General features: G+C 44.9%; 1 protein-coding gene across 1 annotated transcript in view; it reads left to right on the top strand.

Annotated features, from left to right (window-relative positions):
- The window catches only part of LOC130293619 (NXPE family member 4-like), a 255,971-nt gene that overhangs the window by 43,466 nt on the left and 189,861 nt on the right, over nt 1-22,644 (top strand). The window lies entirely within an intron of this gene.

Below are 22,644 nucleotides of genomic sequence, written 5' to 3'. Positions count from 1 at the left end.
ATTTCAATATTGGTCCTTTTTTCTTTCCTGTTTTCCTATTTTCTGTATGAACTATTCCCCCAAGTTCGTGTGGCATTGCGCTGCATTATGTACCTATTCTGCCACTAATTCTGTCAGGTAGTATTCTACCTAGAGTTTTCCCCTTTTCTTGTGGTTTTACTATATTTTATTGCAATAATTTCTGTAATATTTTCTTTGTTGTAGTTTGTTTATTTTGTTTCCTTTTTTTAAATTTAGATAAGAGTTAATCACTCAGACTTTATTGAATTACTCCAATATATGGACCCGGAAGATTCCCTTCTCTCGTCTACACGCAGGTATTGAGGTAATCTACACATTCACTATCCCACTTCCTTTCTGTGGACAGAGACTGCTGTCTTAATCCACAGACAGGAACAAAAGCAAGATGTCACACAAGATTTTTAGCTTAACCCCTTAAGGACCGGGGTTTTTTCCGTTTTTGCATTTTCGTTTTTTACTCCTTGCCTTTAAAAAATCATAACTCTTTCAATTTTGCACCTAAAAATCCATATGATGGCTTATTTTTTGCGCCACCAATTCTACTTTGTAATGACGTCAGTCATTTTGCCCAAAAATCTACGGTGAAACGGAAAAAAAATCATTGTGCGACAAAATTGAAAAAAAAAACACCGTTTTGTAATTTTGGGGGCTTCCGTTTCTACGTAGTAAATTTTTCGGTAAAAATGACACCTTATCTTTATTCTGTAGGTCCATACGATTAAAATGATACCCTACTTATATAGGTTTGATTTTGTCGGACTTCTGGAAAAAATCATAACTACATGCAGGAAAATTAATACGTTTAAAATTGTCATCTTCTGACCCCTATAACTTTTTTATTTTTCCGTGTATGGGGCGGTATGAGGGCTCACTTTTTGCGCCGTGATCTGAAGTTTTTAACTGGTACCATTTTTGCATTGTTAGGACTTATTGATCGCTTTTTATTCATTTTTAAATGATATAAAAAGTGACCAAAAATGCACTATTTTGGACTTTGGAATTTTTTTGCGCGCACGCCATTGACCGAGCGGTTTAATTAATGATATATTTTTATAATTTGGACATTTCCGCACGCGGTGATACCATATATGTTTATTTTTATTTACACTGTTTTTTTTTTATTGGAAAAGGGGGGTGATTCAAACTTTTAATAGGGGAGGAGTTAAATGTTCTTTATTCACTTTTTTTTTCACTTTTTTTTTTGCAGTGTTATAGGTCCCATAGGGACCTATAACACTGCACACACTGATCTTCTATGCTGATCACTGGTTTCTCATAAGAAACCAGTGATCAACGATTCTGCTGCATGACTGCTCAGGCCTGGATCTCAGGCACTGAGCAGTCATTCGGCGATCGGACAGCGAGGAGGCAGGTAGGGGCCCTCCCGCTGTCCTGTCAGCTGTTCGGGATGCCGCGATTAGCCGCGGCTATCCCGAACAGCCCGACTGAGCTAGCCGGCCACTTTCGGTTTCACTTTTAGCCGCACGGCTCAGCTCTGAGCGCGCAGCTAAAGGGTTAATAGCGCGCAGCGCTGCGCGCTATTTGAGGCGGGTCCCGGCTTCACTATGACGCTGGGCCCGCCGTGATATGACGCGGGGTTACTGTGTAACCCCGCGTTATATCAGTAGAGCAGGACCAAGGGCGTACCTGTACGCCCTTGGTCCTTAAGGGGTTTAATTGTAGAGGACTTAATAGTCCTAAACGTAGGGCATACATGTGGAAAGAGGCCCTTAAAGAAAAAGCGGAGATTGTATTTTTACAGGAATCTCATTTTAAGGAAAATGCTCATCCTAACCTTACTCAAAAAATTTTCCCACATGTGTACTTAGCTAACTCGGACACTAAACATGCTGGAGTGGTGATAGCATTTAGGGATACCATTACACTAGAAGTACACAAACATATTTCAGACATTAATGGGAGATATTTAGTCATCATTTGCTCAATAAACAACAAAAAATTCACATTAGTTAACATATATGCCCCTCTTACTAGACTAGAACATTTCATTAATAAACTATTGAAGAAAATTGATAAAATAAAAGTAGGTACATTAGTGATAGGAGGCGACTTTAATGCAATCGCTGACATTACCACGGACACCACAAACACTATCCCAGGTCACAGGACTGAACTCTCTGACTGGTTGCATAATAATAACCTCTGCGATGTATGGAGGTGTCTACATAGCACAGAGAGGGACTACACTTTTTACTCCAGTTCCCATAACACCTACACAAGACTGGACATGTTTTTAGTTCATAGCGACCAAATATTAGAGACATCTCAATGTGAGCTAGCCGGCCAGATTACATGGACTGACCATGCCCCTTTGACTTTGCACATAACTTCTCGAATTGGTATGCTGGGCAATTTCCAATGGAAGCTTGACCCCTTTTTCGTGTCCAAAGCGGAATACAAACAAAAAATTAAAACAGACATAGATGAGTTTTTTGCTTTAAACTCACCATCTACTTTTAATCCGACCATTTTATAGGCTTCTTACAAAGCCTACATTAGAGGTATGCTCATTCAACAAGCCTCTAGGCACAGAAAGAAAAAGCTTAAGGAATCACAACAACTTCTACAGGAAATAGCTTCTTTAGAAAAACACCACAGGAAATTTAAAGATTTACTTACTTTGCAGACACTTAGGGAAAAAAGGACATTGCTATGTAATCTTCTTTCTGACAAATTTGATAGACATTTCAGGAAACTACAATGCAATGGATATCACCAACTAAACAAGCCCACTAGGCTTACAGCCTTACTTGCCAAAGGCCCTAGAGGGAAATGTAGAGTACCCTATCTAATAAATAGTAGGGATAACACGAAGATTACACATCCCAAACATATCGCTAACGAAATAGCCAACTTCTATAAAACACTGTATAATCTAAAAGATGACTCTAGTACATTTCAACCGAAAATTGAAGATATAGATAAGTACTGTGCTCTTCCTAAATTAAATCCGGAAGACATTTCTGATCTTAAAAGGCCAATTACTATTGAGGAGATTGAACATGTCATAAAACATCTGAAACTTAGAAAAGCCCCTGGACCGGATGGGTATTCAGCAGAATACTATAGTGCATATATAGACATTTTATCACCCCATTTATGCAATATGTTTAATCAAGCAGCCACCACAGGATCATTTTCACATGACATGTTAGCCGCAAACATTATCACGCTACCAAAACCAGGAAAGGATCCAACTATACCGGCTAATTTTCATCCCATTTCCCTGATAAATATAGACATGAAGATTTATGCAAAAATTTTGACCACTCGCATACAACAAATGCTTCCAAATTTACTTCACCCCGATCAAGTAGGGTTTACTCCTGGACGTCAAGCTTGCGATGGTACCAGGAGAGTGATTGATATCATATCATGGGCTAGGAGCCATAGAGTGCCTTCTCTGCTCTTATAAGACATGTGCAATTCGGTTCGGCACGAATGTCTAATTTACCGAATTTTACAGTTTTCGTGCATTCGGACCGATCCGAATGCACGAAAACATATTTTGAACATTCCCGAATCGCCACTACAATACGAATAGCAAAGTAACGAATACTTTCGTTATTTCCCGAACATTCAGTAAATCTTTTTATTCTTTTTTGGGACTTTAGCGATCCTAAAAAATTATGGAGATACCTTTTTTTTTATAAAAATTTCGTAGGGTATCATAAAAAAATCATAATAAAAAAGATACAGTAGTGATGGAAAAAATTGTATCTAACGAAATGTGTCATTTTTATTATGAAATGTTTATTCATTTTTAAACAGGGATCAATTTATGTGAGCGGGTAAAGCACTAAAAATGTAGCCGACAATAGTAAAAATGTAGTGTGTGTGTGTTTTTCACTTTTTTTTAAAACATTTTTTTAGGTAGTACTACCACTCCCAGCATGGAACACACTGTTCCATGATGGGAGTAGTAGTTACCTGTACTAATTGACAGATCGCAGGGGTCCCTTGCGATCCTCTTGTATAATGTATAGATGCGGCGGCTGCTCTTCTATGGTCCCCTTCACTCACGTATATATACACATATTCATATTTCCCGCAGAGCTGTGATTGGCCAGATCATTCCAGCCAATCACAGCTCTCTGTGAGAAATAGGAATATGTGTATATATACGGCCGTGCAGGGGACCATAGGAGAACGGCCGCCGCATCCATACATTATACAGGTGGATCGCAGCGGCTGTCAGGAGTGATACCCGCAGTGATCTTTCCTTTACTACAAGTACTACCACTCCCAACATGGAGTACACTCTGCTCCATGCTGGGAGCTGTAGTACCTGCATTAATAGACAGATCGCAGCGGGTGTCAGAAGTTACAGAATAGAATGTGCTCCATGTTGGGAGTATTAGTACCTGCAGTAAGGGACAGATCCCAGGGATGTCACTCCTCCTGACAGCCGCTGCGATCCTCCGGATGTGAATGTCGGGATCAGCTGTTCTCAGGGCTACAGAGCCGGGAGAACAGCTGACGCTGAGCCGTAGGTATACATCGTATATCTACTGCCCAGCAAGAACTTACAGTGAGCCTGCAATGTGTATACAGTATACACATTGCTGGCTCACTTAACTCCTTGCTGAGCTGTGCGCTATGCGCAAGCCCAGCAAGGGAAGAGTTAACTTACACTGCTGGACAGTGTAGGTTAACCCTTTGGGCGGTATACACTATATACAGCTATCTATAGATAGCTGTATAAAGTGTATACAGAAGACGAAGTCCAGCTTACTTCTCTCGAGTCCCGGGCCGGGTTCGTGTAGCTCCGCCCCCTAGTGATGACGTCATTAGGGGGCAGAGCTACAGAAGGGAACAAGGCTAGTTAATCTGAAGCTCTGTTCACATTGTACGTTTTGTATAATGTGAACAGACCCTTCTGGCAGTGTCTACCCAGACAGGGAGACTCCAGCTGTTGCTAAACTACAACTCTCAGCATGCCCAGACAGCCAAAGGCTGTCTGGGCATGCTGGGAGTTGTAGTTTTGCACCAATTGGTGGCCTGTTTGGGTAGACATTGCATCAAGGGTGCTCTCCCCAGCAGACAGCGCCAGAAATGTCATAACCATTGTTTTTGTGTTTTTTTTTCGTTTCAGATCCGTGTATGCAGAGGATTACTGCGGATTCGATGGATTACGGCGGATTATTTTTTTCCTTTAATAAAATGGTTAACGAGGGCTGTGGGGGGAGTGTTTTTTTAAATAAAATAATTTTTCCAATGTGTTGTGTTTTTTTTTTTTTTATTGAATTTTCAGGGTTAGTAGTGGAAGCTGTCTTATTGACGGAATCCATTACTAGGCCAGGGCTTAGTGCTAGCCCCAAAAACAGCTAGCGCTAACCCCCAATTATTACCCCGGTACCCACCGCCACAGGGGTGCCGGGAAGAGCCGGTACCAACAGGCCCGGAGCGTCAAAAATGGCGCTCCTGGACCTAGGCGGTAACAGGCTGGCGTTATTTAGGCTGGGGAGGGCCAGTAACAATGGTCCTCGCCCACCCTGGTAACGTCAGGCTGTTGCTGTTTGGTTGGTATTGTGCTGAGCATGAAAATACGGGGAACCCTATGCGTTTTTATTTTTATTTTTTTATATTTAAATTTTTTTTTAAAACGCATAGGGTTCCCCGTATTTTCATTCTCAGCACAATACCAACCAAACAGCAACAGCCTGACGTTACCAGGGTGGGCGAGGACCATTGTTACTGGCCCTTCCCAACCTAAATAATGCCAGCCTGTTACCGCCTAGGCCCAGGAGCGCCATTTTTGACGCTCCGGGCCTGTTGGTACCGGCTCTTCCCGGCACCCCTGTGGCGGTGGGTACCGGGGTAATAATTGGGGGTTAGCGCTAGCTCTTTTTGGGGCTAGCACTAAGCCCTGGCCTAGTAATGGATTCCGTCAATAAGACAGCTTCCACTACTAACCACTACATCCCTTTCCCTTATCCCCTTACATCCTTCCCTTCAATTCCCTGGTTGGACTTGATGGACGTATGTCTTTTTTCAACCATACTAACTATGTAACTATGTAACTATGTAACCCTGAAAAATCAATAAAAATAAAAAAAACACAACACATTGGAAAAATTATTTTATTTAAAAAAAAACACTCCCCTACAGCCCTCAATAATAATTTTATTAAAGGAAAAAATAATAATCCGCCGTAATCCATCGAATCCGCAGTAATCCTCTGCATACACGGATCTGAAACGAAAAAAAAACACAAAAAAAATGGTTATGACATTTCTGGCGCTGTCTGCTGGGGAGAGCACCCATGATGCAATGTCTACCCAAACAGGGAGCCACCAATTGGTGCAAAACTACAACTTCCAGCATGCCCAGACAGCCTTTGGCTGTCTGGGCATGCTGGGAGTTGTAGTTTAGCAACAGCTGGAGTCTCCCTGTCTGGGTAGACACTGCCAGAAGGGTCTGTTCACATTATACAAAACGTACAATGTGAACAGAGCTTCAGATAAACTAGCCTTGTTCCCTTCTGTAGCTCTGCCCCCTAATGACGTCATCACTAGGGGGCGGAGCTACACGGACCGGCCCGGGACTCGAGGGAAGTAAGCTGGACTTCGTCTTCTGTTTACACTTTATACAGCTATCTATAGATAGCTGTATATAGTGTATACCGCCCAAAGGGTTAACCTACACTGTCCAGCAGTGTAAGTTAACTCTTCCCTTGCTGGGCTTGCGCATAGCGCACAGCTCAGCAAGGTGTGAAGTGAGCCAGCAATGTGTATACTGTATACACATTGCAGGCTCACTGTAAGTTCTTACTGGGCAGTAGATATACGATGTATACCTACGGCTCAGCGTCAGCTGTTCTCCCGGCTCTGTAGCCATGAGAACAGCTGATCCCGACATTCACATCAGGAGGATCGCAGCGGCTGTCAGGAGAAGTGACATCCCTGGCATCTGTCCCTTACTGCAGGTACTAATACTCCCAACATGGAGCACACTCTGCTCCATGCTGGGAGCTGTAGTACCTGCATTAATAGACATATCGCAGCGAGTGTAACTTCTGACACCCGCTGCGATCTGTCTATTAATGCAGGTACTACAGCTCCCAGCATGGAGCAGAGTGTACTCCATGTTGGGAGTGGTAGTACTTGTAGTAAAGGAAAGATCACTGGGGGTATCACTCCTGACAGCCGCTGCGATCCTCCTGTATAATGTATGGATGCGGCGACCGTTCTCCTATGGTCCCCTGCACGGCCGTATATATACACATATTCCTATTTCTCACAGAGAGCTGTGATTGGCTGGAATGATCTGGCCAATCACAGCTCTGCGGGAAATATGAATATGTGTATATATACGTGAGTGAAGGGGACCATAGAAGAGCAGCCGCCGCATCTATACATTATACAAGAGGATCGCAAGGGACCCCTGCGATCTGTCAATTAGTACAGGTAACTACTACTCCCATCATGGAACAGTGTGTTCCATGCTGGGAGTAGTAGTACTACCTAAAAAATGTTTTAAAAAAAAAGTGAAAAACACGCACACACTACATTTTTACTATTGTCGGCTACATTTTTAGTGCTTTACCCGCTCACATAAATTGATCCCTGTTTAAAAATGAATAAACATTTCATAATAAAAAAGATACATTTCGTTAGATACAATTTTTTCCATCACTACTGTATCTTTTTTATTATGATTTTTTTATGATACCCTTCGAAATTTTAATAAAAAAGGTATGGCCATAATTTTTTAGGATCGCTAAAGTCCCAAAAAAAATAAAAAATTTACCGAATGTACCCGAATACCGAATGTATCCGAAAAAAATCAACACCACCACCCCCCCCCAATACCCGAATACCGAATGTATCCGAAAAATCTAAACCGAAAATATTGCCGAACCGAAATTTTTTTCCAAAACGAAAAAACGAAACGAAATGAAACGAAAATTTTTCTAGTGCACAAGTCTAGCTCTTATCTCTAGATGCAGAGAGCATTCGACAGGGTCAACTGATTGTATTTGAGGAGGGTCCTTTATCATAATGGCTTTCCTGAAGAATTAATCTCATCAGTTTTTGCCCTATATGCGTCCCCATCCGTGTTTCTAAATAACCACTTCTCTGACCCCTTTTTTATATCTAATGGAACGAGGCAAGGATGTCCTCTTTCCCCACTCTTGTTCGTATTAGCTATAGAACCCTTGGCCATAGAAATTAGACAGAATGCCAATATTTCCAAATTAGCCCCTTCACATGGAAACAATAAAATTAGTTTGTTTGCAGATGACATCCTGCTAATGCTTTCTACTCCACAACAATCCCTCTCAGAAATCTCTCTGGAACTACAGGCTTATAGTAGAATATCATATTATAAAGTTAACGTAACAAAGTCTAATATACTAAAGATCTGGCTGACAAAAACCATTGCTACACAAATTCAACATTCATTCCCATATAAATGGAAAAATCATCCCTACCTTATTTAGGAATCAATTTAACAGTAGACATGAATAACTTGATCCCAGAGAACTTCCATAACCTATACACCTCAATACAAAAAGATTTAATTTAATTTGGTAAATTTTATTGTAGCTGGTTTGGGAGGATTAGTGTTTACAAAATGTTCATACTGCCAAAACTTTTGTATCTTATGCGGACGATCCCTCTAGCATTGCCCAAGAGTCTATTGACAAAACTTCACAGACAAATGTCAGACTTTGTTTAGCAAAAGTCCCGGCCCAGAATATCCGCAGAACTAATGACAAAAAGACCTGAAAATGGAGGTGCTGGTCTCCCCAACTTGTCAGCTTACTCACATGCTGAAACAATCACTAGAATGGCTGAAGCCTTTAGCTGACAGGAAACCTTGGGTTCTCCTGGAGGGATCATTGTGCGGTATACAAGATTGGAAAACTTTACTATTTAATTCCCATAAAATTAACAAATCCACTCTTAGATTGAACAAAATGGTTTAAGACAATATTAAGGTATGGAACATTAGGCCTAACAGCAGCTCCGATTCCGCCAGTAATACACTTGTCAATTTGACCTTGCCATCTGTCAGGCATTTCACTACGATTTCTAACCTTGACGTATGGGTAGAGAAAGACATTACTTTATGGACCCACTTATACAAAGATGATAAGCTTTTATCCTTTGAGGAATTACAAAATATACATCATTTACCGGACTCTGAAAGGAAAACATATGACATTATTGTTAAGCACCTTAAGAAATTCCCTAAACCTAATGTGCTAATACCTCAAAATCTGACCAACTTGATGGGCCTATCCTCAGACTCCATTTCCAAACTAACAACTAGACCAATTTACCAGTTTTGCAATAATGATATATACATAAATAATAGTCCACAACACTCCAAGTGGGAAAAAAAATTAAACATTATTATTTCTAATTACGAATGGGCTCAAGCTTATCTGACATTAAAGAAGGCTACATCTTGTATTGGACATAAGGAGCAATTTTTCAAAATTACATCCAGATGGTATCACACCCCTGCTAAGCTTCATTCTATGATACCCACTTGCTCCCAGTTATGCTGGCGAGGATGTGGGCAGGTAGGCACTATTAGCCATGTCTTTTGGGCATGTCCTATGCTACATAACTTGAAAAAGGGCATTGATGAGTTAATAAAACTAATATCAAGTAAATCAGTTTCTTTGTCTAGCAAACTAGCACTTTTAAATATAGGCCTGCATGCTGTAGATGTTAGATTTAGGACACCTATCTGCCACATTTTAATAGCTTACAGGACACACATTGCAGCCAGGTGGAAGACTCCATCTGTACCGGCTGACATTATTGACGCTGTCAAGACCAACTGTTTCTACGAAATAACGTACGCATGGAAGTTGAATACAGAGATGACTGCGAGTCTAGATAGTGCAGCTGGACGAAACATTATCCACAGTCCAAACTATTGCACGTTTCACACTTAAATGGCGTCACTTGTGTTCTAGTGTTCATAGTACCGTTTTGGTGTGTAGACTATACCAAGGGCTACGTACACATGAACATAGGTCATTACATGATGTATGTTATATTCTCCACATACTTTATATGGCTGCCTGTGGCGAGAGAGGGGAGGACTGCGGGATCCTGCATAAATTTACTTGCTGATGGACTACCTCAGGTATAGTAAAGTTATTAGTTATCTGTTCATTTAATTAATGGTAAATCTTATAGATTTTTCCAACACATTCCAGATATGCTTTTACAATATTCGATGGATCTGATTAATTATTGTAATTTTTTTTTCAAAAGTGTATCTAAACTGAGTGATCATTTCTAAAGAATTTGTTTGATTCTGTTGTATTTATTTCTGTATTGTTCTTTTGGCCGTGTTTGTGATCTATTGGCCAATTCCGTTTTGTGAAAAAAAATTCTTGAAAAAATTCAATAAAAAATTATTTGAACCTGACACTGATGCCACCACCAGGCTCTGTCATTGTGCTGCTGTGCGGCAGTGATTCTAAGAGCGATGCCGGTAATCTGCATGCTATTCTGAATAACAGTATTATTTCACTACCCCAGCACACTCCATATGCGTTTTAGGACACAGCAAAGTGTTCTATACCCCTATAGAGGCTGTGTGTAGGCTAGAAATGGCCTTTTTTAACATCGATTCGCCGCAAATAAATTCGGATCGAAACAAACTTTTCAGGAAAATTCGGCGAATCGGCCGAATCGAATTTTTGAAAAGTTCGCTCATCTCTAACTATGTCATAACGCTATATATATATATATATATATATATATATATATACACTTTTTTTTTCTCTGATAGTTATCTGCCATATACTTTGTGTACCTCATCACTTCCTTACATTCATTACTCGTTGTTTCTATCTTTCATTTCTGTCACAGCTCGTTACTCACCTCCGTTCGCGTCTGCAATACATTTCTGTAATCTCGCGATAATACGCGCCTGGCTGGCGATCAGCCGTGCCTCACGAAGTTTGCTCATAAATCACCTCACACATAGGAATCCTGTCAGTGCGGGATTCCTGTCAAAGCGGACGCTTCAGACAGAGACCACAGCGATAGTAAAATAACAATACTATATATCTACAGTTCTTTTCTCACAAGGTGAAGTATCTCTATTTGTTATCCTACAGCACCATCTTATGGTCTGTAGTGGTAATATATATCTTTTTCTAATAAAAAAAAAATTCTCTCCCTTTCAGCTTAATACCTATTTCCCCTTCCATTATATCTAATTACATATTAGTCACCTTAATCTATATATTGCTCTGCATATATATATATATATATATATATATATATATATATTGAGCAAAATGGCTAATGAGGACAAAATTACCCCTACTGAGCCACAAAATTTTGATTATGTGGAAGATTCAGTATTACAAAATATGGTAGACCAGTCGATTAATAAATCCATTCACTCTGCTGTATGTTCAGCAATGTCCTCTTTTCCTGAATTAATTGCAAATTCAGTAGCCTCAGCTATTAAGCAGGTCACTGTTGATACCTCAAAACAAATTCCCTCTACACCCTCCGACCAATATTGGTCCCCAGAGGAGTCCGTTTCCAAACTTCAGGTTGGCTGGAAGAAATCAGGGAAAGCCTCCCAAAAAAGGCGCCATCTTACCGGTCCTTCATATGCCACAAAGAAAAGGAAAAATATCTAAGGACCAGGATACTAATGATGCTTCTGTGAAAAGCAAACATACAGATGCCTCTCAGGTGCATCCCATCCCCTCTAGCCGTGAGGAGACAAAACATAAATGGGCTCATAAAGTCTCGCATACATCAAAGCCAGACTCATATAATGAACATCCCAGCCATTCCTCCTCAGATCATTCAGAATCAGCTGTATCGGATAACGATTCTGACTATATAGAGATCTCTGAGGAAGAAATTATTACCGATCCTGAGGATCAGGGACACACGATTCTAGATAGTGCAGGAAACCCATTTTTTGATCCGATAGATATTCAACATCCCAGATCGGGGGAATGGGTTCCTCACCCTAAAAACAAAAAATGTTTAAGTCTCTGGCTACGAAAGCCATTAGACAAATCTACTAGAAGTAAATTAAAGGCTGAATGCCCAAGGCCCACTTTGCCTCATAAATTAACAGACACACCTGAGATTGACCCCTCTATAGTAAAGTTTCTAAACAAATCTGGAAAGAACCCGAAAAAAGGAGTGGATAGATCTTTCAAGACTATCCAGGACAGATTTCATGATTTATTGGGTCCTCTTACAAAAATTTTGGACCTGTCTGAGGAAGCTTTAGCTTCAAATGTCCCCATGAATTTATTGACCATACGGGGTTGGGCCCAGAGGGCCATTTGTATATATGGAGGCATTAATTCTACCATTAGTGCAGAAAGAAAGAGATCCATTTTATTAAAATTAGATCCACAACTTATTCACTTAGCTAATACTGAACCGGACTCTCCCACTGAAGGACTCCTTTTTGGAGACTCTTTCATTAAAGAAATTAACAAATACGTTAATCTTTTTTCATCCCTCGACAAGTATCAATCCTCGTTGAGGAAATTGTTCCAACCTCTGGCTTTTGCCAGGGCTGGGAAGAGAAGGGGCAGACTTCTCAGCCGAACATCCCAAGAGGGACATTATTCCCGTTCCCCACCCACCCATGTGCACAGATTCCCAAACCCCTCCATTCCCTTCCAACCATCCCCTTTCTTCCCTTCAAGAGCAAGACCATGGAGAGCGAGAGGACACCGTGGTTATCCAAGGTCAAGACCTCCAAAAGGTAAGCCCACATCTTCCCCATTCTTCCCACTTAAAGTTAGGACGAAGGATTTCTCATTTTTTCCCCGTCTGGGTTATGATTACCGCAGATGCCTGGGTTTTAAACACAGTATTGGGATTTCAAATAGATTTCATTCATCCACCAATGCAACAACAACTACCCCATCCAATAATCTTTTCGAAACCAGATCAAAATCTCATAGACAAAGAATTCAAAGACTTATTGTCCAAAGGAGCAATAATACAAGTTCCTTTGAGCGCTCCAGGGTATGTGAGCAATTTATTTCTGGTAAAAAAGAAAGGCGGAGGCTTTTGCCCAGTCATAAATCTGAAAACATTGAACAATTTTGTCTACTACCGCCATTTGAAAATGGGAGGTATTCATCTCCTGAGAGATCTGCTTTTACACAACGACTGGTTGGCCAAGATAGACCTCAAGGATGCTTACCTCACGGTACCCATGCATCCAGAATCTCAACCTTATCTCCAATTCATTTGGAAGGATCAGAAATGGCAGTTCCTCAGCCTCATTTTCGGCCTTTCTTCAGCACCATAGTGCTTTACAAAACTGCTGAAACCACTAATAGTGATCTTGAGGGCAAGAGGTGTCCGGTTAATCATTTATCTGGACGATATCCTTATCATGGCTCAAACTCTGCCACTAATACATTTACACATCCAATGGACACTCACTCTGCTTTCCAATCTGGGTTTCATCATCAACTCAGAAAAATCCATTCTATCCCCCTCTGAGGAAATAGAATTCCTAGGATTCCTGTCAGGGTCCGGACTAGCGGCTGGTGAGAACACTAGAGGTGGATCCTCTGTGCCAGAGAGGCGATTACGCGGGTCGTACTGGGGAATCGGTTCTAAGCAGTTACTGGTGTTCACCAGAGCCCGCCACAAAGCGGGATGGACTTGCTGCGGAGGTAACTACCAGGTCGTGTACCCTAGTAGCGACTCGACCTCTCTGGCAGCTGAGACTGGCGCGGTACACAAGGACTAGACAGAGGCGAGGTCAGACGTAGCAGAAGGTCAGGGCAGGCAGCGAGGTTCGTAGTCAGGGGCAACAGCAGAAGGTCTGGGTACACAGGCTTAGGAACACACTATAACGCTTTCTCAGGGCACAAGGCAACAAAATCCGGCAAGGGGAGGAAGGGGAAGTGGGTTTTTATAGGAATGGGAGTGATTGGGCCAGGCACCAATTAGTGGTGCACTGGCACTTTAAATTTTAGCAAGCCGGCGCACGTGCCGGGAGGAAGCAGATGGGGGCGAGAGGTAAGTGACATGGGGCGCAATCCGAGGGCGGGCACGACCCGTGCCTCGGATCGCGTCCCCTCCGGAGACCAGAGAGCAGCGCTCACGGTCAGCGATGCCGACCAGAGCGCTGCAAGCGGAAACACACCGTGAGCGCGCCGGGGAGGCAGTGGGACCCGGAGAGCTCGGCGTGACAGTACCCCCCCCTTGGGTCTCCCCCTTTTCTTGGAACCGAGGAATTCCTTGTCTAGGATATTGTCCTCTGGCTCTCAAGATCTCGCTTCGTGGCCACAATTCTCCCAATCAACAAGAACATTTTTTTTTTTTTTACCTCTGACAACCTTGGAAGCGAGGATATCTTTAACCGAGAAGACGTCAGAGAACCCTGAGACTGGAGCAGGAACGGTGACCTTGGGGGAAAAGCGGTTAAGAATGAGAGGCTTTAGAAGGAAAACATGAAAGGAGTTAGGAATACGAAGAGAAGGAGGAAGATGGAGCTTGTAAGAGACAGAGTTGATTTGACTTATGACCCTAAATGGCCCGAGGTAACGTGGACCCAGCTTGTAGCTAGGTACACGAAACCGAATATATTTGGCAGAGAGCCACACTTTGTCACCAGGGGCAAAGACAGGAGGAATTCTTCTCTTCTTGTCCTCATGTTTCTTCATACGATAGGAGGCCAGCGAGAGCGACTTTTGAGTCTCCTTCCAAATTGAGGAAAAGTCCCGGGTCAAATCATCTATGGCAGGAACTCCAGATGAAGTGGGAATGGGGAGGGGGGGAAGCAGGTGACGGCCGTACACCACAAAGAATGGAGACTTGGCGGATGACTCAGAGTTTTTTTAAATTGTACGAGAATTCAGCCCAGGGTAACAGGTCGACCCAATCATCTTGGCGGGAGGAGACAAAATGTCGCAGGTAGTCACCAAGGATCTGGTTTACTCTCTCCACTTGTCCATTAGATTGTGGGTGGTAGACGGAGAAAAAATTCAATTTAATCTTTAATTGGGTGCCGAGTGCTCTCCAGAATTTCGAGATGAATTCAACGCCTTTATCAGAGACGATATGCGTAGGCAGTCCGTGGAAACGAAAAAAATGTACAAAAAGAATTGCTTCGCCAATTGTGGCGCAGAAGGAAGACCAGGAAGTGGAACGAAATGGGCCATTTTGGAGAATCGATCAACGACCACCCAAATGACAGTGTTGCCATGGGATACAGGAAGGTCAGTGAAGAAGTCCATCGCTATGTGTGACCAAGGCTGTTCGGGTACCGGCAGAGGAAGAAGAAGACCCGCAGGCCTCTGGCGAGGAGTTTTATCACGTACACAGACAGTAAAGGAGCGTACAAAGTCAGTCATATGTTTTTCAAAGGAAGGCCACCAATAGTGTCTGGCAATCAACTGAATGGACTTCTTGATTCCATCGTGACCCGCCAAGTGGGAGGAGTGATCCCACTTGAGAGTCCGGAGGCGAAGACGTGGGGGGACAAAGGTTTTTCCTGGAGGAACTGGCGCCAGAGAAGCAGGAGCAGCAGAGATCAGACATCCAGGGGGAATGATGTGTTGGGGAGAGGTTTCTGTTTCCGTGGCATCAGTGGAACGAGATAGGGCATCCGCCCTGACATTCTTGTCTGCAGGACGAAAACGGATCTGGAAGCGGGCGAAGAACAATGACCACCTGGCCTGGCGAGGATTTAAGCTCTGGGCGGACTGTAGGTAGGACAGATTTTTGTGGTCAGTGTAGATGGTGATAGGATGGAGGGATCCTTCCAGGAGATGCCTCCACTCCTCAAGTGCCAACTTAATGGCCAGCAATTCTCGGTCACCAATAGTGTCGTTTCTTTCAGGAGGAGAAAAGGTTCTAGAGAAAAAACCGCAAGTGACGTTTTTTCCTTTAGCGTTTTTTTTTAAAGAAGAACCGCCCCGGCTCCTACTGAAGAGGCTTCTACCTCAAGGAACAGTGGTTTCAGAGGATCAGGCCTAGTCAAAACTGATGCGGAGGCGAAGGCAGCCTTAAGGCGAGTAAAAGCTTCTTCCGCTTGGGGAGGCCAGGATCTCGGATTCGAATCTTTCTTGGTCAGAGCCACAATCGGAGCCACGATAGTGGAGAAGTGGGGGATAAACTGATGGTAGTAATTAGCGAATCCGAGGAAGCGCTGGATAGAGCAAAGTCCGGAGGGGCGTGGCCAATCCAAGACCGCGGAGAGCTTGTTGAGATCTATTTGAAGTCCTGAGACCAGATATCCCAGGAAAGGAAGACAGGTACGTTCAAAGAGGCATTTTTCTATCTTGGCGTAGAGATGGTTAACACGTAGGCGCTGGAGCACTTGACAAACATGGAGGCGGTGTTCCTCTAGAGTGGATGAGAAGATTAGAATGTCATCTAGATAGACCACCACGCAAGTATACAACAAGTCCCGGAAGATATCATTGACAAATTCTTGGAAGACTGCAGGGGCGTTGCAAAGACCGAATGGCATGACAAGGTATTCGAAGTGACCATCTCGGGTGTTAAAAGTTTGAGTTTTCCACTCATCTCCTTCACGAATTTTGTTGAGATTATACGCGCCCCTGAGGTCAAGTTTAGTAAAAATCTTTGCTCCCCGCAGCCGGTCAAAGAGTTCCGAGATGAGAGGCAGAGTGTAGCGGTTCTTTATAGTGATTTTATTGAGACTGCGGTAGTCAATACAAGGGCGTAGAGACCCGTCCTTCTTGGCAACAAAGAAGAATCCTGCCCCAGCAGGAGAAGAAGACTTCCTGATGAAACCTTTTTTGAGATTCTCCTGAATATACTCTGTCATGGCCTTAGTTTCTGGAGCGGAGAAAGAGTAAATCCTGCCACGGGGAGGTGTGGTACCAGGGAGCAAGTCAATAGGGCAGTCGTAGGGCCTATGTGGTGGTAAGGCCTCTGCCTGTCTCTTGCAAAAGACGTCAGAAAAGTCTTGATAGGCCTTTAGAAGGACGAGCAAAGGAGAAGCAATGGAGACTTGGCTGGTAGGTTGTGACTTAAGGCAGCGTGTGTGGCAGGAAGAGCCCCAGGATTTAATGTCCCCAGTGGTCCAGTCGAGGGTAAGCCAAGAAGGATGTCTGAGGTGCAGTTAGGCAGGACAAAGAACTCAATAATTTCTTGATAGAGAACCCCCACGGACATGCGTACTGGGGCCGTGCGGTAACGCACGGTGGAATTCAGTTGTTCTCCGTTAACTGAGGAAATGAAGAAGGGCTTGACGAGACGGATAACAGGGATGTTAAACCAGTTGATGAAGGAGGCTTTAATGAAGTTTCCTGCTGAACCAGAGTCCAAGAAAGCCTCCGCAGAGAAGAAGGCTCTATCAGCTGGAGAAATCCACACTGGAATAGTCAGGCGTGGAGAGGAAGAATTTACACCCAGTGATGCCTCTCCCACGTTCACTACGTGCGAGCGTTTCCCTGACGCTGAGGACGAAGAGGACAATCCCTTAGGAAATGTTCAGAGCTCGCACATTATAAGCATAAGTTCTCGTTCCTCCGGCGAGTCCTCTCTTGCTGGGTCAGACGAGACCAGTCCACTTGGATGGCCTCCTCAACGGGAGGTACAGTAACAGGCTGCAAAGGATGCTGGAAGAGAGAAGCCAGGCATGGGTATCGCCTGGTGCGAACGAGATCTTTCTCCTGGCGGAGCTCCTGACGTCTTTCAATGTAGCGCATATCAATGCGGGTAGCCAGGTGGAAGAGTTCAGTCAGGAAGGAGGGTATCTCTCGTGCGGCCAGACAATCCTTAATGTGGCTGGATAAACCTTTTTTAAAGGTCGCGCAGAGAGCCTCATTGTTCCAGGCCAACTCAGAGGCCAAAGTACGGAATTGTATGGCGTATTCGACCACAGTAGAGTCTCCTTGGACAAGGTTCAGCAAGGCAGTTTCCGCAGATGAGGCACGGGCCGGTTCCTCAAAGACACTGCGGACAAATACTGTTTAAAGAGTAGTGTAGCGTATTGTAATACCCTCATATACGCACTAAGTATGTTAGGCAGAGAAGTGCCAAGATGTGCACAGAGGAGTGGCAGAGGCCTAAATACTTCAGGCAGAGTTGGCAGCAGACTAGGGGCGAGTGGCAACAGGAGTCATAGTGAGAGGCCTGAACTCCCGTTATCAGCCAGCGGTCATGTCTCGACCAGCAACCCATCTGCCGTTGTCGATTGGTTAACGCGCTCACCAACTTCATCACAAGTGACATCTGACACCCCCAGTCAACAGTGGGTTCCTCAGACACAACCCTCAGTTGGCATGACCCGGGAGCAGTCCTCCCATTGCCTTTGTCCTATGCTGTTCCCTCTCCTAGAGAAGTATCTTATGCTGTGGGTTCAGCTCCACTATTTACTGATGACGATCTAATAGAGGACAGTCAGCAGCTACTGCCCAGCCAAGAAGGGGAGGAGACATGCGCCGCTTGCTCCGCTAGGCGGCCAGGTAGTGATGCGGAGAGTGACGTGGGAGGCGGTGTTGCCAGGGTTCAGGGTCCTGAAGCAGACACTGTTGGGGAACCTGAGGAGGACATTAGTGATATGCAGACACCTGTTGCAGACACAGCACTGAGCCAGCAAGACGGTAGCACGGTTGGCAGTCAGCATGGTGGCAGAAGGGGAAATTAAGGAGCCAAACGTGCCTGGTGGAGACCACCTGCTTCACGGAAGCCTACCTTTCCGGAAGCTAGTGGAACATGGGTTCCTGGAGATGGCGCCAGTAGCAGTCAATCAGTGCGGACTGTAGGTGGGAAAATCAGCTACTCTGCCGTGTGGCAGTTTTTCATCAGGCATCCAGATGAGGTTCACGTAGCCATATGCAAGATATGTCGGCAGAAGGTGAAGCGTTGCCAGGGTCCCAATGTCAGCACCACGGCCCGACGTCAACACATGCTTCACCACCATAAAGCTGCCTGGGAGAACATTGGCTCCGATGTAGTAGTTCAGCCTGCCGAATCCCCCAGTGGCCAGCCGCTCCCTCCTTCATCCAGCCAAGGCTCCACCCCCTCAGCCGAAGGGAGCTGTGTGTCAAACCTCCTTCTGTCGCTCCAGATGCTCCTGCTTCTCCCGCATTTAGTCAGCCATTCCGCCAACAATCCATCAGCGGAGCCATGTCCAAGAGACAACAGTATGCGCCCACTCATCCAACAGCGCAAAAGTTAAATGTGCTCCTGTCTTTTGCTGGTGCTGCAGTCCCTCCCTTTTCAAGTGATGGACTCTGCACCTTTCAGAGAATTGATGGCTTGTGCCGAGCCGAGGTGGAGAGTCCCCAGCCTTCATTTCTTCGCAAAGAAGGCAGTACCAGCCCTCCATAATTTTGTACAAGAGAAGGTGGGCCAGTCCTTGAGCCTGTCGGTGTGTTCAAAAATGAATGACAGCAGCGACGTGTGAAGCTGTAACTACGGGCAGGGACAATACATGTCTTTTACGGCCCACTGGGTAAATGTGGTTCCTGCACAGCCACAACAGCAACTTGGACAGGTCACACCGCTTCCTCCTCCAAGCTCTCGCTCTCAGGCAGTTGGTCCTGTGACAGTGTGCGACTCCGCCTCTTCATCCTCCATCGTGTCCTCGGCCTCCACTGCACTTACATATCTCAGTGGCCCTTCATCGTACCATGTGTGTAGGGCACGGCAGTGTCACGCTGTTCTTCTCATGTTTTGCCTTGGCTAACGGAGGCACACATGGGAGGAATTGCTCAAATTAATTCGTCAAGAAATCCGAGTATGGCTTACTCCACAAAATCTGGAAATGGGAACCATGGTGACGGACAACGGGAAGAACATTGTGTCCGCACTGCGACAAGGAGGTGTGAAACATGCGCCCTGCATGGCACACATGTTGAATCTGGTTGTCAAGCACTTCCTGAAGTCTTAACCCCATTTGCAAGACATCCTGACAATGGCAAGGAAACTGTGCATGCAATTCAGCCACTCGTACACCGCAAAGCACTCTCTCCTTGAGCTGCAGCGTCAGAACATTATCCCACAACATAGTTTTATTTGTGACGTTGCCACGCGTTGGAATTCCACCCTCCATATGTTGGATAGACTATACAAACAAAGAAAAGCCATCACAGATTTCTTGATGATCCAAGCAGATAGGAGGCCCTTTGAGGAAGCCACATTATTTGTAAATCGTCTGGATTACAGGATGAAAGACATAATTCCACTCCTACATTTCCTACAACAATTGATTGAAATGATGGCTGGTAACGGTAATGGAGATGTTGCGCCTACATCTCACGGCTACATGAGCCTTGTGGGGGCTGAACTAGAGGAGGATGATGAAGGGCAGAGTGGAGCAAAGTTTAGGTTGGATGAGATGGGCGGTGTTTCTAGTCATTGGACAGGCGAGCTAGAGGGTTATGAGGAAGGCGAGACAGAGGACCCAGACACACCGTGGCAGTGGAGATGGAGGCAGGTATTCCCCCCGAGTCACTGGCGCAAATGGCATGATGAATGCTCAGTTGCTTGCGTAGTGACCCCCGAATTGTCAAAATTCGTCAGCGGGATGACTTCTGGCTCTCCACCTTATTGGACCCTTGCTACCATCCCTGAGAGGGAGAACAAACTGAACTACTACAGAGAGATCCTACGTAATTAGTTGGCCGATGCCTATTGGCGACATGGTCCATCCACTCGCAGGTCTGACTCGGGGGGCTCTCTGCGCTCACCTTCCACTGCCATGGCTGCTGGTGAGGGAAGGGGTGGCCGGAGCAGTACCAGCTCCCTTATGAACAGCCTAAGTCTACAGTCACTGCTTTCTTCACCCGCATAGTGAAGCAACTCATGAGCAGCAGGTAGACATGGAGCAGGACCTCAACCAGCAGGTGTTGGCATACCTTGACATGGTCATGCCAACAAACCTTGAAGATCCGCTAGAGTTCTGAGCAGCCAAACTTGATTTCTGGCCGCAACTAGCAGAGTTTGCCCTGGAAAAGCTGCCAGTCATGCGGCATCAGAGCGGGTGTTTAGTGCGGCCGGGCCATAGTCACCCCAAGGCGAACTCGTCTGTCCACGAAAAATGTGGAGAGACTGACCTTTGTGAAGATGAATTGGGGAAGGATCAGCCTTCACACTTCACAATTCTGGTTATGAAACCCTCTTGGGTACTGTGAATGCCTGCTCCTGACTTATCCTGTGTCTTTCAGGAAATACTTGCCTCACTGATGCTTCTTGCCTTGTGCCTTTAATTTTTGAATGTTTAGCAGTAGCTAAATACATGCTTAATGCAAATTTCAGCATTGATCTTTAAATGTAAGGGGTAATGAAACCCTCTTGGGTACTGCGAAGGTCTGCTCCTGACTCATCCTGTGTCTTTCAGGAACTACTTGCCTCACTGATGCTTCGGACCTTGGGCCTTTCATTTTTGGATGTTTAGCAGTAGCTAAATAAATGCTTAATGCAAATTTCAACATTGATTTTTAAATTTAAGGGGTTATGAAACACCAGCTATCCAAAATCTTCATTTAAAATTTCAAAAATTCTTGTGTTTTTTTCTTAGGGATTGTGAAGCCCTGGTGCGTACTCATGCATCAGCCAACTCCAGGCTGTGTCATTCAGGCAATACCGTATATACTCGAGTATAAGCCAAGTTTTTCAGCACTATTTTTCGTGCTGAAAACGCCCCCCTCAGCTAATACTCGAGTGAACTCTCCGCCTGTTAATCCCTTCTCAGTGGTCTTCAACCTGCGGACCTCCAGAGGTTGCAAAACTACAACTCCCAGCATGCCCGGACAGCCGATGGCTGTCCGGGCATGCTGGGAGTTGTAGTTTTGAAACCTCTGGAGGTCCGCAGGTTGAAGACCACTGCGGCCTTCATCATCATCCAGACCCCCCCCTATTTAGTTTTTTACTCACCTCCCCTCGGTGGTAAGGAAGGGTGAGCTGGTCCGGGCCATCTATGCTGCAGGGACCGTCCTGTGGGGAGGACGGTCCTCTTCTCCGCGCTGCCCCGGACTAGTGACGTTGCCTTGATGACAACTTACAGGGACGCGCATGAACGACCCTGTGCGTCGTCGGCAAGGCAAGGTCACTAGTACGGGACAGGCCCAGAGCGCAGAGAAGAGGCCCGGACCAGCTCACCCTTCCTTCCCACCGAGGGGAGGGGAGTAGAAAACTAAAGGTCTGGATGATGACGAAGGCCTCAGTGGTCTTCAACCTGCGGACCTCCAGATGTTTCAAAACTACAACTCACAGCATGCCCGGACAGACGATGGCTGTCCGGGCATGCTGGCGGTTGTAGTTTTGCAACATTTGGAGGTCCGCAGGTTGAAGACCACTGATGAAGGGATTGACAGGTGATGATAATGAAGGGGGGATGATGACGGGGGTCTGGATAATGACGATGGCCGCAGTGGTCTTCAACCTGCGGACCTCCAGAGGTTTCAAAACTGCAACTCGCAGCATAACTGGACAGCCCATGTCTGAAGGGATTGACAGGCAGTGATGATGATGGGGGGAGGGGATGATGACGGGGTCTGGATGATGACGGGAGTCTGGATGATGACATGGGGCTTATAGTCGAGTCAATAACTTTTCCTTGTTTTTTGCGGTTAAATTAGAGGCCTCGGTTTATATTCGGCTCGGCTTATACTAGAGTATATACGGTATA

Source organism: Hyla sarda, chromosome 10 (assembly GCF_029499605.1).
Source record: "Hyla sarda isolate aHylSar1 chromosome 10, aHylSar1.hap1, whole genome shotgun sequence".
In the NCBI taxonomy this organism is placed as follows: Eukaryota; Metazoa; Chordata; class Amphibia; order Anura; family Hylidae; genus Hyla; species Hyla sarda.
The sequence above is the reverse complement of the archived record's forward strand: the minus strand, read 5'-3'. Positions and strand labels throughout refer to the sequence as shown.